This window comes from Balaenoptera borealis, assembly GCF_965194805.1.
Source record: "Balaenoptera borealis genome assembly, chromosome: 9".
Taxonomy (NCBI): domain Eukaryota; kingdom Metazoa; phylum Chordata; class Mammalia; order Artiodactyla; family Balaenopteridae; genus Balaenoptera; species Balaenoptera borealis.
The window spans coordinates 27215014-27228690 of record NC_138873.1 but is presented as its reverse complement, the minus strand read 5'-3'; the positions used below and the strand labels follow the sequence as shown (position 1 = coordinate 27228690).

Below are 13677 nucleotides of genomic sequence, written 5' to 3'. Positions count from 1 at the left end.
CTCTCACTGAGAAGCCAATACCGTTTGGCTTCAAAGCATCAAGTAAACCCTTTTTATCATTATAAGAACTAAGCAGTCTGGTTGTCTCAACATTAAATGGTTTAGAAAGTACAGATAAGAAAGTTAAAAGAAATCCTTCCCACTGTTTCAATTAGAAGAAACTACAGTATGTAGATATATGGATGAGGTGGTGGTGAAATAAAACATGTTTTTCATGAGAAGATAAATGAGGTACTAAACTTTATACTTATTGACGTATTTGTTAACTAGAACCAACTCTGACTAAAGAAGGATTATACAATTCTCCGGCATAGTTCTGAAATCAACCTAGAGGAAAGAAGTGACTAACAGAAATGCTAAATTATATGATCATGGTGGGTAGGTTTGAGGTTTGGTCATTTTCATTCAGTGAAGGCCCACACTGAAAAGGATTAGCACATCCATTGTAACTGTCAGCAACCAACCAGAACACCAAAAACCTTCATCTAAATTATACAGGTAAGAGAGAAGTATACTTGGGGTTAGCAAGCCCAGCAGCTTTTAATATTTGCAACTGCTAAGCAAAAGATGTCCCTAGTGCAACAATAATCGCTTTTTTAAAAAAGATATGAAGCATTAATTTCCATGTAGATACTACTAGCAACCCAGTTCGTTTTTTGGTAAATACAGCTTCTTTTAATCTTGCCTGACCCAGGGCCATCGAGATCTTAGGGGGCTCTTACATAGAAATAAATAACATCTCAGAAGGATGAACATGTTGATAAGGACACTTAGGGTGCCCCAAACCTCATCTCTAATACCTTTTACCTTTCATATTCGTGTTCTAAGCCCTTGCTTTAAAACTCATGTAAACTTCAGACAGGCAACTGAGGAAGGATTATAATGCCAAAGACTTGGTGAACTTCCTAAACCACCACAAATGGACCATTTTACCTTTTATCATAAGGCAAAACAGCTACACTTCCACTGTTGAAGGTACTAAAATCTTTGATGTGTTTAAAAAAAAAAAAAAGGTTGTTCCAAACACATGCAATATTGCAGTAAAGGAATCAAAGTCATAATAAAAAAATCTCTCCTCCCTCCCAAATTTTTTTGCTGTAGATAGTACTAGCTGGTTTCCATACAGGCATAGAGGAAGAGACTTGCCCTGAAACCCCTAGAACAAGAAGCACCCCTCTTAGAGCCCAGGGCCAGGCTGCTTCCAGCCCACTGGAAAAAGACCTTGTTCTTGTCTTCTGTTTACAAACAAGAAGAGGGTGGTTTTTGTTTAGTTTGGTTTAAACCAGACCTGTTTGTTTTAAAAACAATTGCAATGATGCAAATTGTTCCGTGAACATGTTTCCAGATAGGTACATCAATACAGAAAACGATTTGCTCTGTACAGCAAAAAGTAACTGCACACTTCACAGCTAGTGTGGAACTCGATTTCACAGGTGTCTAAAGGCCGTATGCCAAGTCCTACTTCTGAAACAGGAGCCAGATGTAGGCAGAACAGCCTTTTTCTCCTTCCTTCTGACATTCTGTGCTCCTCCTCTTCCAAAACCTTCTTGAATGAAACCCTGCCCGCCTTCACAATGACATGTGATTCTAATCACATATATGGTTTAGGATTTGTGTTGCACAAGTTGGTGGATGATTGGGACCATTTTTTTTATTTCCTCCATGCTCAGCGAGTAGCAGGAAAACGTTGAACCAGATCGGTTTGTAAATAAATGACATGACGTTCTCAAAGTTGACTACTTCAGTTACAGCTGGACCACCAAGAATTCAATCAGAAACGCCAAACTAGTGTTCTTTCCTGTGAGGATTCATTGGATTATAAGATTATGGGGTTTTTCTATTCAAAGGCATTTGCCCTCTCATAGGTCTCCTGGACTAAAAATGGCTCCAGCTCCCTTTTCTCAATTTATTTTAACGCTTCCTTTCTACTGTAGAGCTATTTCTTCTACTTGTATTTTACTTCCTGATACTCTGCCGGGGACTTATGCAAAGTCACTGTACAAAGCACGCGGATGTATCTTTTTATATACACAACGAGGGCATCTTCACAAAGTTTGTGAAACTTCTCACGAAAGTTTGTGGAAGGCAAGCTGTATATGCTTCGTCTATTTTTCTCGTAGAGAAACATTCAGTGAAGTGACAGTGACTTGTGATGGAAATAACAGACCTGGCAAGTCCATCTTTTTGGTTTAAAAAGAATGGAAGTCTGTCTTTCATTTAAAGTGCAATAGGGGCTTCCCTGGTGGCGCAGTGGTTGAGAATCTGCCTGCCAATGCAGGGGACACGGGTTCGAGCCCTGGTCTGGGAAGATCCCACATGCCGTGGAGCAACTAGGCCCGTGAGCCACAACTACTGAGCCTGCGCGTCTGGAGCCTGTGCTCCGCAACAAGAGAGGCCGCGATAGTGAGAGGCCCGCGCACCACGATGAAGAGTGGCCCCCGCTTGCCGCAACTAGAGAAAGCCCTCGCACAGAAACGGAGACCCAACACAGCGATAAATAAATAAATAAATAAATAAAGACTTTCTCTCTATTTCACTGTCTTTATAAAAAAAAAAAAATAAAGTGCAATAATTCTGTAGCAATCATACTTTAAGAACTTAAAACTTAGAATGATAATATAGTAATAAAAAATACTTTTGAATACCATAAAAATGAAACAAAAATAAGGCAGGAAGGGCTGGCCTGGGCGTCCAACTCAATTACAACACAATCCACGAATCTCACAGGCCAGTGTGTAGCAATCTACTACTGGAAGGTTTTGTGCATCATTTTGGCAGGTGGAAAGCACCACTGTGCTTTGATGACGCTTCCCATACCTGAGCCAAGCCAATGGCCCTGTGATCACAGCTGCAGTCAGGCCTAAATCAGCATTACATTTGTATTCTCATTACAGAGACTTACAATTATAAATAAAAATTTGCTTAAGGGAGAAATTTAGCGTGCCAGGGTACGTCCACAGTTTCAGTGATGCAGTACCAATCCTTAATAATCAGGACCACAATAATTATAACACTTCCTGCTGATGCTGTGTCAGGCACTTATCTATGTACGTTACATGTATCAACTCATTTAATCCTCACCCTATGAGGCTGGTACCACTATCTCTGTTTTAAAAAGGAAGAAACTGAGGAAGACGAATGGTCAAATGACTTGCCCAACATCCCTTAGGTTGTGTGTCGGGAGCAGGGAAGAGATTGCAACCCAGGCGGCCAGACCCCAGAGTCCCAGCACAAAGTAATAGTTTAGCATTATCCCTAAATAACATGGTAGTCAATTTTTGAGACCTATAGCTTCACACGTGCTCAGTTTCAGTATAATCTTGAGGGGGAAAAAAAAAATTAAAGATACTTTCTCCAGGGATCACAGCCATTCCATCTCCCCTACTGCCCTTTTCCTTTTGGTCCTGGATTTTTACAGCTGTGCAGACGCCAGCTGCAAGGAGGAGAAAAGAGGAAACCAGTTCTGCCAAAGGTAAGCTCTCCCTGGAAGGGCTTCAAATCACAATGGATGGCACCACAAAACCTCACAAGCACACACAAATGCAACTCAGAAGTGCGTCTAGAAGTTCTGACACACAGAGCCAGAGATAGTCATGTGAGGTGATGTTCAAAGCCATAGATGTCAATAATACCGTTGAGAAAAAATGCAAAGTGAAAAGAGCAGAGGTTACCAGACTGAGCCTCCGGTAGAGTAATATCTAATGAGGAGAAAGAAGAGAGGCGAAGGAAGGAAAGCTTAGCCCAGAGGGTATTAGCCTCAGTGCAGGCAGAAGGCGGAAGGGGAGGGCATCACGGCGAAGGTCATCCTTGTGTCAAGTATTTACAGACAGAAGAAACAAGGGCTGGTCTCCAAAGCCAGGCATCTGGTGATTAGAGTTCATGGGTCACCATGAAAATCTCTGGGAAAAGTATGTAATTTTCTACAAAGAGAACCCTTTAATTATCTATCCGAAACTGACCTTTCCTTGTTTTGAGGAGGAGGAGGAAGAGGAAGGCAGTGTGACAACAAAGCAAAGTAGACAAAAAGAAAGCTAACTACCTAACATTTTGTCTACCTGAACATATTCAGATATAAAAGTGCATAAATATGTCCTGGAATATATGTGTACATAATACTTGGCTATTCAAGTGGACTCATACCCATATTCACTTCTACCTTTCCTTCAAAAAAAATTACTGGGGTAAAATAAGAGATAACGTGAGTAACCTCACTAGATTGGGGGCAGTAGTTGTTAGGATTTTCCAGGTGGTTTTTATAAGATACACTCAACATCTCCAAATTAAACCTAAGGTCAAATGGAAGAGCACTAAATAGGAAATGGATCTAAAGTAGTTTTCGACCTTGACTCCACATTGGAACCACCTGGGGAATTTAAAAAATACTGCCACCTGGCTCCCACCCCTAGCGGTCCTCAGATAATTGCCTAGGGTGCAGCGTGGGCATCCAGGTATTTAAAAGGTCCCCAGGTGATTTTTCACTCACTGCCAAGATTGAGAAGCAATGATCTGAACCAATGATGCTCCAGTACATGACCTCAATAATCGGTTCAACAACATAACCGTATGGCCAAGGAGAGAGCTATATTTAACTGAACCCACCAGGACTGTGGGGTGTACTAATTTAGAGCATCTACCATGAATAGAAACCAATCCAGCAGGAATGCAGGAAGCATGCAACCAGGCCGTTTGGTGTCTCTGCCACACTAAAGAGTCCGGTCAGGAGCTTCTGGGAAACAGAGGCCTGGATTAAAATCTTGAAAAGCAGCCCGGTATATTTACTGTAGTCAATTATGCACATTACTGCCACCGAAACAGGCCTTGTGTTGGGTTGTGGGAACACTAAAGGAAGGGGGGTTTCCTTCCAGAATTTCACCTTGGAATTTAAACTTTTCCTAGAATATAGCTTCTTTTGTACTTTAAACGGTGTCAGGGATACAAGGTTTATACATGGAAGGTTATGCCATAGTAAGTAGTAATGCTTCTGTTTACCAGAAAGCCAACTCCAAAAAGGAGGCTTTAATAGCATTAAAAAAGGCACAAAAGAAATTTTAACATATCCCAAATCTCAATATTCTATACTTAAATATACACAGCTTTACTAGCAATGCTTGCAAAGCCCAGTTCACATATTCCAAATGCATTTCACTCAGCTTCCTTTCTGCTTAGTCTTGCATCCCTACATTCATCTGCGCTATCTGGTCAGGTGTGTCAATTGTCAGCATTTTCTCACAATTCTCTTTCACAACTGCTTCTGTAGGAGCTTTCAAGGATGAGGAACTGTTGAGTGCAGTGAATTCTTGCTGTCAAAAATATATTACTCTTCAAATCAAAATTCAAAGTGGCACCTATTAAAAGAAAATCTTATAGATTTTCTCAACTGGCTATTTCTCAAATAAAGATGCTAAGGAGAACAGTAAACAAATAGAGAAAAACCATCTGACGCCATTTAAATTTGTGAACTATAAGTCAGAGCATTTTCAAGAGTTAATGAAGAGGGGACTTCGCTGATGGTCCAGTGGTTAAAGCTCCGAGCTTCCAGTGCAGGGTAAGCAGGTTCGATCCCTGGTCGGGGAACCAAGATCCCACGTGCTGCATGGCACAGCCAAAAATAAATAAAATAAAATGTGATACGGTTTTAAAAAATTTTTTTTAAAAGAGTTAATGAAGAGGAAGAAAGCACTGACCCACTGAAGAGCTAGACAAACTTAAAAACTGGATTTTCTATGGATAAAGAAGATGAGATTATCTATCTACATATTATATATATATCTACACACACACACACACACACACACACACACACACAAATGGAATACTACTCAGCCATAAAAAAGAATGAAATAATGCCATTTGCAGCAACATGGATGCAGCTAGAGATTATCATACTAAGTGAAGTAAGTCAGAAAGAGAAAGACAAATACCGTATGATATCGTTTACACGTGAAATCTATAATATGCCACAAATGAACCTATCTACAAAACAGAAACAGACTCACAAAGAGAAGAGACTTGTGGTTGCCAAGGGGTGGGGTGGGGGAGGGATGGACTGGGGGCTTGGGGTTAGTAGATGCAAACTATTACATATAGAATGGATAAACAAGGTCCTACTGTATAGCACAGGGAACTATATTCAATATCCTGGGATAAACCATAATGGAAAAGAACATAAAAAAGAATGTATATATGTGTATACTGAGTGACTGTGCTGTACAGTAGAAATTAACACAACATTGTAAATCAACTAGACTTCAATAAAAAGTTTTAAAAAATGGATTTTCTAGAAAAAAGTAAGCCTGAACATCATACACATTTAGCATATAGAACCTTAGACCATGCTCAGTGATTAAATGTCCAAAGACATCACCAAGACTTTTTACAAAGCTCTGCAAGTACACTTCAGTAACTGAGAACAGATACTAAATAGCGGGTTTGACAACATAAATTCTGCCAACAAAGAGTAATCCAGACAATAAAACAAATTACAGCATCAATATTTCCAGCTTTCTAACTGCAAAAAACACCAGAAAAGTTATTTCCAAATTCTGGAAAGCCGTATCTCAAGGGATTAGAAGACAGACATTAAGGAGGAGAAGAGAATTTGGATTGGCATGGGATGCAGTGGATGAGAGCACTTCTGTTCATAATCAGCTTCAGAAGGCAGACTCCACAAGAAATAAATACTATGGGGAAAAAAAAGAATAAAGAAGCCAATGACATTAGAGCCAAATAAAAACTCCACATTATACCCGGGCTCTGGGAGCAACTCTACCTCCACAAGTTTTCCTAGTTCAAGTGAGCATCATTCAGCATCCCTAAGGGCACTATTTTACTTTGAGGTGATTACATCGCTTTACTAAAAGAACTTGGTGAAATGGCTAAAAAACAGAACTAAACATAACAACATCAAGTGTTGGCAAGGAGGCAGAGCAAGTAAGACTCACATACATTGCTTGTAGGAATGCAAGATTGCACAGCCATTCCAGAGAAGAGTTCATCAGTTTCTTATAAACATACACTTACATATGAGTCAGCAATTCCACTCCCAGGTATTTCCCTTAGATAAATAAGAAAAACCTGTACATAAATGTTTACAGCAGCATTATTTATATCACCAAAGCCTGGCGATAACCCAGTGTTTCTCAGTGGGTGGATGGATTAATCTGTGGGACTTCCTTACAATTGGCAAACTACCACCAATAAATATTGATACACAAAACGCGTCTGAATCTCAAATGCATTATGCTAAGTGAAAAAAATTCAGACTCAAAAGTCTATATGAGAAGATGTGGTACATATATACAGTGGAATATTACTCGGCCAAAAGGAATGAAATTGGGTCATTTATAGAGACATGGATGGACCTAGAGTCTGTCATGCAGAGTGAAAGTCAGAAAGAGAAAAACAGATACCGTATGCTAACACATATACATGGAATCTAGAAAAATGGTACAGATGAACCAGTTTGCAAGGCAGAAATAGGGACACAGATGTAGAGAACAAACATATGGACACCAAGGGGGGAAAGCGGGGGGGTGGGTATGAACTGGGAGATTGGGGTTGATGTGTATACACTAATATGTATAAAATAGATAACTAATAAGAACCTGCTGTATAAAAAAATAAAATAAAATTTAAAAAAACAAAGTCTATGTGTATGATTACACTTTTATGACACTCTGGAAGAGGCAAAACTAGGATGGTGAACAGATCAGTGGTTGCCAGGCGTTAAGGACAGGAGAACCTGATTGCAGAGGGGTGGCATGAGGGAATTCTCTGGGGCAAGAGAACTCTTCCGGATCAGTATCATAGGGGTGGTTACATGACTATACATTCGACAAAACAATGAACTGTACACCCCCTAAAGCAGTAAACTGTACGCAAATTAAAAAGTTTTAACTAGAAAAATTTCAAGGGGGGACTTCCCTCGTGGCGCAGTGGTTAAGAATCCTGCCAATGCAGGGGACATGGGTTTGAGCCCTGGTCCAGGAAGATCCCACATGCCGCGGAGCAACTAAGCCCTCGAGCCACAACTACTGAGCCTGCACTCTAGAGCCCACGAGCCACAACTACTGAGCCTGCGTGCCACAACTACTGAAGCCCACGTGCCTAGAGCCCGTGCTCCGGAACAAGAGAAGCCACCGCAATGAGAAGCCCGTGCACCGCAACGAAGAGTAGCCCCCGCTCACCGCAACTAGAGAAAGCCCGCGGGCAGCAACGAAGACTCAGGGCAGCCAAGTACAAATAAATAATAAATAAATAAATAAATTTAAAAAAGAAAAATTTCAAGGATTTGGCATTTTTTCCTTTCACCAGTGAACTTTATGGAGGGTCTTTTAAATTGGCTATCTTTACTTTCCAAGTGCTAGTCTATTAATCAAATAATCTGCTACATCCCCTGGAATGCCTCTTCTGGGGGTGACCAGTGACTACTTGGTAACCACGCCAATGGGTTTTTTTCCCTCTTCACTCTCTGAATCCTTGACCTCCTCGTCCCTCTCCCTTGGCAGGTAAGGCATAGCTCAATTATGCTTTTCCTGACTTTCTGGCTTTTCCACCTTCTTTGCTGGTTCTTCCTCCTCCTGTGCTTGAAGTGTTGTCTCATCCCCTTTCCATTTTTCTTTCAAAACTCTCCTCACCCTCATGGCTTCAATCACGTTCCCCTTATGGAATGAATCCCAGAGTCCCAACCTGTTTTTCTCCTTATTCCCATCCTTCCATGTGCCCATTAGACATTTCTACTTACACACCCCCCTTGCATCTCAAATCTCCATGTTTAAAGCAGAGATTTTTCTAGTTCTCCTACCAAAACCAGGTCCTCCTCGTGACTATTTTCACGCCACCCCTAAACCAACGAGCCAAACTTAAACCTGGTGTATAATATTACATGTCAACTTTTTACCTGTATCCTTTGACACATGCCTCTGTAGAATCTTGAATTAACCATTCTCTTCCCATTTCCACTGCCATGCCATAGTGCTGGCCCAATGCCTGCCCAGAAGACTTTTGCAGGAACTTCAAAGCTAGTCTGTATGTAGCTGAATGTGCCCTTCTTAAATCCCTCCTCTAGTCTACACTGCTACTTCAAAATGAGGATCACATGGGTAGAATACCGATCACCTCACTATCACCAGAGATTTGGCTAACCTGCCTGGTTATGCATATGTTCCTCATACACTCTCCCCTTCCCCCGCCCCGTGATACCCTTCCCAAAGCAGCAAAAATCAATCAAGCGAATGACTTTCCTAGATGAAGGGACCATGCATTCCTAAAAGGTACAGCTGAGCTCTTCTGCTAGACTTTGCAATCAAGCTTTCAAGATCCATGGGTAGAGAATTACCTAATTTATCGCACTTTATTAAAGATATGTTATCCTTAGGAATCATCAACATTTCCTCACTGCCTGCAGAATCATGTACTAACCTCTTAAGCTTGATCACTCCACAATTTGGCCTCAGTGTGCCTGCATTCCTAATCCATCTTCTAGACTCTTTCATGATGAGCCTCACACAACTCAATATGACCAAAACTTTGCTCTTTTCCACATCTGCACCTTTATTTTTCTCTTTCCTCCATTCAACTTTATATGTCATTTACCCATTTTAAAAATTTAAATTACTATGCCCAGTACGTTTTCCATGATGAAAGACCACAGCTAGAAGTAATTCTTTCTTCACTTAACTCCTCATAACCTGCAATTATTTGTGAGTGATGTTTTCCTTTTGAAATCCACGGATCATGTCTTCATCAACCTTTCAGTCACCATAAAGCTTTACAGAAGGTACATATTTCTTGGTCAAATTATGCTAAGCCTCAATATTTTCAATTCTTATAACAATATGAGACCTGAGTTTTAAAAAATAACCCATTTCAAATGATTTTTTGTCATGCACCAGGAGGCAAAGATGTCAGATTTTTTTTTTTTTAGAGAACATGCCAATACAAATTAGTGTTTCACACACATGCCTAACTAATGATATCAAATAAATGCACTCTCCTGAGCACAAATGCCTCATCTAATAATACTTTCCTCCTACTTCGCAAGATGCAAAGGTAAGAGCCAGCCAAAATATAACAGGAAAAAAGTTATCTATTCACTTGGAATGAAGCATTAATAGCTTTAGGACGTGAATTTCAAAACAATGAGTCTAATAACAAATTGTAGTCTGACCCCCATCTAACAATTTTTATTTGCAGATATTTGTAGACCCTGAAATCTAAGACCTTAAATATCACTTTTTAATTTGGAAAAATGCAGTGAAGGGTCATGATCCAGATCACAAAAAAGGCCCATGTTCTTCCACTGCACTGCCTGCTAAAGAGAGAATAAGCCCAATTCCAGGTTCTATGTCATTTTCCCCAAAGGAATAGCAACAGAATTCACAGATTATAGGCATTAACTTATTCCCTGTGCATGAAAGTGTGCTCTTATTAGTTATTCAAAAGCAGCTTTAACTTTGGTCTTAATTCAGTAGGCTTTTTAAAAGGAAGTTATTAAATTGAGAAATTAGCCCTGCACACTTTCACAACTCTCAAGCACTAGCATAAGATTAAGTACACAAAGCCTGGGCAGAGGCAATTTTGTGAATTTCAATCTGTTACTCAAAATAATAATTTAAAAAGGACTTGACATCCTCTAGTGGTGAAATTGAAAACTTGTTTCCAAGTCAATTATTTTTCTCAGTTCTTGCCTACCTTTTGTTATTGAAATATATGTGGAAAGAACTGTTCATTCTCAAGAAAAATTTAAAAAATCACCATAAAGAATGTGACTTGACTACCTTTGAGTAGAAAATATATACTGATAGAAATAGCTTTTAGGGCTTCCCTGGTGGCGCAGTGGTTGAGAGTCTGCCTGCCGGTGCAGGGGACACGGGTTCGAGCCCCGGTCTGGGAAGATCCCACATGCCGCGGACCGACCAGGCCCGTGAGCCACAACTACTGAGCCTGCGCGTCTGGAGCCTGTGCTCCGCAACCAGAGAGGCTGCAATAGTGAGAGGCCCGCGCACCACGATGAAGAGTGGCCCCCGCTTGCCACAACTAGAGGAAGACCCCGCACAGAAACGAAAACCCAACACAGCCATAAATAAATAAATAAATAAATAAAAATTTTTTTAAAAAGGGTATAATATCTCTTTAAAAAAAAAAAGAAATAGCTTTTAAATGTTGAAAGAAATATGATTTTTATATGCTACCTTTCAATATTCTTAACAAATGTCTCATTTTATAGGTCATATACTGCCAATTTTCAACCCATCTTTGATACACATACATACATATGTATATAATTATGAACACATTACAGGTGTTCTTTTTATAATCACCTGAGATTCTAAACTAAATTGCCCTAAAATTAGACCACAGTCTTTGCACAGGGACAGAAAAACTAAGAGAGACATTTAAGAATGGGCCCTACCGGCTAACAACCAGTCCTAAAAAGGGAAGAAAATGAATCCCTCAACAAATGTTGCCATTTGAGGTGGCAATTTTCACCTCTTGATGCTAACAAAAGACAGAAATCCCCACCCCACCCCCAAAAAACCCACCTCAATACAATCCTGTAATTGTTAAAAAAAAATAATGACTTGCAGCATTTGAATGTTATAATGTGCAATATGTCCATAAGAATAAAGTACTACATTGAAGTCTGATACTCAGGTATAGGTCACATGTTTTAAATATATGGAAAACTTCATAAGTTGTTAAAATTCAAGCAGTCCTCACTTGTACACTCAAAATATCGCTACCTAGATTTAAATATATATATATATTTTTTTCATCTTTCTTCTTTCTTTGACACCTGCTCACACAGGTGCTCTGAGCACGAAAAACCTTAATAGTAATCCAGGGCTAGAAAAATAGGAAAAAGATGTGAGCCGGCAATAAGTTTTAGTTAAATTATAAAGTACAATTATTCGAAAGACCATTTATAAAATTTGTCCCTTGGAAACTGGAGTTTCTAGGTAGAGATGTGGAAGAATTGTTTTCTATGAAGGAGACGGCAGCCAATTAAATTGCCCTCTTCCTAAAGAAAATATTTCACTGACGGCCACAGGGTTGATTTGTAGGTTAATTGTTAGAAGCACGACCAGTTCGTTAGTTAACGTGCTTGGGCACTGAATAAGCTAGTTTGTAGTTCACTTACATCTGAACAGCTTGTTCATGTGCAGATTCTAGGAAGTGTTTATTATTTATTTGAGCAAAAACTACTGTGTACAGAAGCAGTTTTTTTTTTTTTTTTCTTTGTGGGGATTAGGCACCAAACCATTTATATTCTCAGTGAGGATGCTGCCCTCCTGCTGCCCTCTCTTGGGGGACCGTAACCCTCAGCACCCGGCTTATCAAGTTCCCTAAAGCAATTACAAAGGCACGTCCTCTAAGCCACCCCTTCCCCACCCCAAACGAAAATAATGACCTGCCAATCTTTCAAACATTTTAAGACAAAATAAACCACCCTACAGGAAGTAGCGTGACTTCAAAGTAAACAAGTTCAAGAGCCCTTGTCTTAACCTCAGGTATTTTGGTTGGAGGGATTAAGTCATTAGTCTTTAGGCGCCCAAACTCTACCTGGCAGAACAGATACATCATTTGCAAATACTCTTATAGCTTTTTTGGACCTTTCACATTAAAATAAGCATACCTTCTAAGTCAATACCTCTTTTTTGAGGGTGGGGGGAGTCTTACATTTAGATAACAATTGTTTCCAATTATGTGTACGCAGAAAACACAACACAGCTGGGGAGCCTGCAATTTGAATGTCTTTTTAACATAAGAAACTACCTCACCGCCCCCATCCCAAGTGTAGGAAGGTACCAGAAACAGTTTACTGGCCAAGAATAGAAGAGGGGACCAGGAGAGAGGGGTGGATCTGCAAGAAAAAACTATCGCGAGGGGGAAAATCGGCTGCATATAATAAAATGGGGGAGGGGAGGACTTCACGCTCTTGGAGATGTGAGCTCCTGCCCCTGCCTCTGGCGTGGAAGTTGGGAAGAGGGGGTTCCTCAACACAGCGCCTTGAGGAGCCGAGCCAGCGTTCCCGCCTTGGGTTGGTGCACGGACTAAAAACATGAACGCCGAGGACCCTTGTTTCAAGTCAACGAATCTCTGAGCCACCCCACCCCCCAGCACCTGCAGGCCCCATCATCCTGCAACCAGCCCCTGCCTCGCGACCCCAGATCTCAGAACTCTCGTGAGCCGGTCGTAACTGCGGACCCCAGGGCAGGGGTCGGGCGCTGCTCACGCGCGACCATCGCGCCGGGCTACCCCGGCACCCGGTGCGCCGGTTAAGGCCAGAGAGTTTGCGCAGAAAAGGGTAATCCTGCTAGCCGTACCTGGCCGAGGATTTTCCGGCTGGCGGTTTGGTTTGGGGGATACGATTTTCCCATTCAATTTAATTAGACCCAGCCCGGCAGGTGGTAGAGGGGCGGCCAGCGTCTCTCCACTTCCTCCTCCCGCCCGCGCTCCCTGGCGCGTTTCCACCTGTTTGGGGTAAGTCGAGCTGGAGCGCAAGAGGGGCGGCCGGCACTGCGGCCGGGCACCGGCGAACTTGGGCGCCGGGGCCGAGCAGCCGACGCGCGGAGGCGGAGGGCAAGCGGGCTCCGAGCCGGGGTGCGCGGCGCGCCGGACTGGCCTTTCCGGGCAGCGGCCGGGCGGGGGAGGGGAGCGCCGGCGCCCCGCGCG

General features: G+C 41.5%; 1 protein-coding gene and 1 long non-coding RNA gene across 5 annotated transcripts in view; one reads left to right on the top strand and one right to left on the bottom strand.

Moving 5' to 3' along the window:
* Positions 1-13677, top strand: part of LOC309635021 — a 517380-nt gene that overhangs the window by 150994 nt on the left and 352709 nt on the right. The window lies entirely within an intron of this gene.
* MAP7 (microtubule associated protein 7) overlaps positions 1-13677 on the bottom strand; it is a 161333-nt gene that overhangs the window by 147356 nt on the left and 300 nt on the right. The gene's annotated exons all lie outside the window — the stretch shown is intronic.